Source organism: Sciurus carolinensis, chromosome 2 (assembly GCF_902686445.1).
Source record: "Sciurus carolinensis chromosome 2, mSciCar1.2, whole genome shotgun sequence".
Lineage (NCBI taxonomy): Eukaryota > Metazoa > Chordata > Mammalia > Rodentia > Sciuridae > Sciurus > Sciurus carolinensis.
Window position 1 is genome coordinate 86,090,585 of NC_062214.1, and position 3,902 is coordinate 86,094,486.

The 3,902-nt window shown below is 40.0% G+C and overlaps 1 non-coding gene across 1 annotated transcript; it reads left to right on the forward strand.

Annotated features, from left to right (window-relative positions):
- The first annotated feature begins 2,936 nt into the window (after nt 1-2,936).
- Nucleotides 2,937-3,039, forward strand: LOC124978395 (U6 spliceosomal RNA). The gene has a single exon (XR_007107424.1). It is a non-coding gene; the product is annotated as a U6 spliceosomal RNA (small nuclear RNA).
- The last annotated feature ends 863 nt before the right edge of the window (nt 3,040-3,902 follow it).

Consider the following 3,902-nt stretch of genomic DNA (forward strand, 5'->3'; position numbering starts at 1 on the left):
TGGAGTTTTACTGTCCTCCTTTGAGGAGATTACACTAGCAGAAGGTAATTGGATCACTGGATACCACCCTTGAAGATCTTGTAGGACTGGATTAGTTCCCAAGAAAATAGATTCTAATAAGGTGGCCTGGTAGCTCCCCTTGAACCTCTCTTCCACATGCACTGCTTGCCCCTCTCACATGCCATCATCCAAGTCACAGTGTTGTGATGTAACCAGAAGGCCCTCACCAGAGCGGAACAGATGGGGCCACCCAATCTTGAACTTCCATGCTCCAAAACTGTGAGCTAAGCAAACCTCTTTTTTCAATATTATATAGCATCAGGTATTTTGTCATAGCAACAGAGAGAGAGATGGACACAGGTATGTAGTCTACACTTCATCTCAAAGCATTATCTTCCCTATCTCAGTCTCAGCCTAATGCCAGACAAATATTTTCTTGTTTTTCTTATTCTGAGTTAAAACTGTCTCAAAATCAATCACGTTCTTCCCTCTAGAAGTTCCTAGAAGTTCTCTTCCATGAAACCCTCTCTGATTTTTTTAAATGTTAAAATTCTGTTTAATATATAAGCAATGCAGCTTTATTGTTTTTGGAAAATTTAAGCAGAACAGAAAGATAAATTGAAAGTTAAAAATATTTCTCCCATTCTGTTTAACCTGTCTTCAGAGACAATCACTGTTAACTATTTTTGAATCCTCCCAGAAATCTTTCTACTACAAACTCATGCATTTGAATCTTTTTGTTGTTGTTTTTTCTTACTAAGATAGAACTGTATTAAGCATACTGTAACAACTTGTCTTTTGCATTTCACTGGCTCTCCTGGTTATCTTTCCACAGCAGCATCCCTGTAAATAACTACACAAAGGCATCAACATTTACTCAACTATCATGCACTTTTTTTTCTGTTACAACAATGCTTCAGTGAAATTATACATATACTAACAGGATGAATTCCCATAATTAAAGTCCTGGGTGGAAGTTAATATTGAAAGAGGATCAAATTATCCTCTTTAAAAAGTAATTTATACTTAAACCAACAGTCCATTTCCCCAGTTCAACATGGAGTGGTATGCAACTGTTAAATCCTCCTTCAATATTTGAAGATCAGCACCAGAACTGCACCACCACTACAAAACTAGACTTAGAAAGCTATTACTCCCAGAACTAACAATGGGCATATGCAAAAGCCCGAGAACCCTCACACGGGCCCCTAGTGGTTCATAGGCCTCAGTTCAATTAAGAACTTCGGCTTCCTTCGGACACATTCGGCTTCTAGCCCCACCTCTTGCCCCGCCCCTTCCTTTCAGTGCATACGTTCATTGGCCAGCAACTATAAAAGCATGAACGTAGTCACAGGCCCTTGGTACTCAGGTAGACCAAGAGCAGGCAAGCTTGTGGTTCTTTGGAAAGATGGGAATGCCTCATCAGGTCGCCAAGCCCCTGGGTGTAGCCTTTCTCCATCTTTTCCCTCATCCTGGGCAATGTGGACGTAAAGGGAGAGGTGATAGGTCACTGGAGTATGGGGCCCAATTTCCTTAAGTTTGCTGACCCCCTGATGCCATGCCTTCGAACCGGATAGAATTCCCTGTTCACCTCAAAAGCCTGGCTTGGGCATTCCCAGGAATCTTTCCTGAGGCCCAGTAAGCTCTGGGCTTCTAAGATCTCCCAGTACAGTAGCTGAACCGAATTGCTGGCTTGGAGATAAAGGAATGTGTTAAGTTCAGACCTAGTGCCAACATCTCAGCCTTCCAACCTCATCTGGGAGTAACTTTCCACATTACAGTCTAATTACCCATACTGGACCCTGTTAGGTGCTTTCTGTGAATTCAAATGAATGAGGCTTGTGATAAGGGACAGGCCTGATACAGTGAAAAGATCATTTGCTAGTCTGGAAACTTGAATTCCCGTTCTGGCTGTTAACTTGCTAAGCAAGTTCCTCCTATCAGGGCCCTTATTTCCTCACATTTTAAATAAGAGCTTCACTCTGCAATAAATATACATTGAAGGTCAACAATGAGCTGGGCATTGGGATAAGTATTAGAGATACAGGTGAGCAAAGCATGCAGCCCATACCCCCAGAGCATGTGGTATGAAGTAAGAGAAAGATGCTCAACCACCACCTAAGTATAATTACATATGTTTTAAGAAGCTGTAATAGAGTTTAAAGCAAGAAATTTAATCTATCCTGGTGTGGGCTTCCTCAGGTCTGAAGTAGTAGTATTAACTTGGGTAGGTAGACAATATCAGAGGCAGGATAGCCCAGTACAAAGATCTGAAGGGTGAAAAGACACATTTCTTACTTTAATTGAACATTATAACCCTGAAGTATAGAAGCTTCAAGTGAAATTGAGTAGGGATGGTCGTGGAAGCCCATAATTATTGGAGCAATTCTGTGAAAACATGCCCCTGGCCCTGCATTCTGATTTAAGTGTTCCAGAAGATTAGTGATCTGACTTAAACAGTTCAAGACTTGAACATGCGTGCTGTAGTGTCTATGATCTGACCTTGAGGGACATCTTGCAGTTACAAAAGAACTAAAAATATCAATGTTCTCTTTAAAGCAGCCCATGATCTCAAGGCTGAATTATCCAGGTTTAGTTGCAAAGCCAAAGGGATGAGAGAGAAATGACATGAGTAGTAACAGAAAAATCAAGGCTGGTCAATGAATCTTACAAAGTCATGTGTGGTGGGGACACCTTGTCAGGGTAGAAGATATGCTGGATTGAGACAATGAGGTATCATACCCAACTTTATCCTGCACTAACTCTATGAACCCAGCAGACCCCCAACCACTCAGCATGTTTAACATAAAAACAGAACTAAATAAGTTCTCCTTACATGGTAAAGCTCAGAATGGGAGAACACATAATAAAAATTATTTCTAAACTACCAAGTGTAAACCAAGTCAAATCATTTGGATCAGAATTTTACTGTATGCATGCTCGCTAGGGCAGCACATACACTAAAACTGGAACCATAAGAGATTAGCATGGCCCCTTTGCAAGGATGACATGCAAATTTGTGAAGCACTCCATATTTAAAAACTTTTCTACTATATGCACTCATTCAAAATTACAGCAAAGGACACATCTTATTTGAATATGTAGAAATATATCAATTTGTTTTGCTGCATCGGGGTGGGGTGGAATTACAAGGGATTAAACTCAAGGGCACTTGACCAGCGAGTCACATCCCTAGCCCTATTTTGTATTTAGAGACAAGGTCTCACTGAGCTGCTTAGTGCCTCACTTTTGCGCTACTTTTGCGCCTCCCAAGCCACTGAGATTACAGGTGTGCACCATGATGCATTATTTTTAGTTTCTTTAATTAATGCTTATCATTTCCAAAAGGTAGTTTTAAAATTTCAAATGTGGTTCTCTAAGTCATTTTCAGGGGTGAAGAAACAATGGAGTCAAGTTCGTAGGCACTTTGGATTTGTTGTTTACTTACTCCATTGTGCAACACATTCAATGACAATATATATTTTTCCACCATACATAATATTTAATTATATTTAACTAACCAGCCCTCAATTATTGCGTTCAATTTTCTATTAAATTGTTTTCTACAAATAAACATGCTATATCCATTTTGTACATTTGTCGAATGTTCCCTTTAGAAAAACTTTGTTTTAATTAGTGACAATATATTTTTGTTGTGGTTTGTGAAGACAATTCTCTAGAACACAAGCCTTTGAGCCTGGCTTCTTGCTGACATACAGTGGCCAGCTGTGGGACCTAGGTATTTTTCTAGTTGTGGACAGGAGAAATGTTAACACAACAATGGAACAATGGAACTACTTAAAAGTGGCTAAGGATGTACTTCAGTGGTAGAGCTCTTGCCTAGCATGAACAAGGCCCTGTACTTGACCCCAGCACTGCAGGAAGGAAAAAAAATTTTTGGT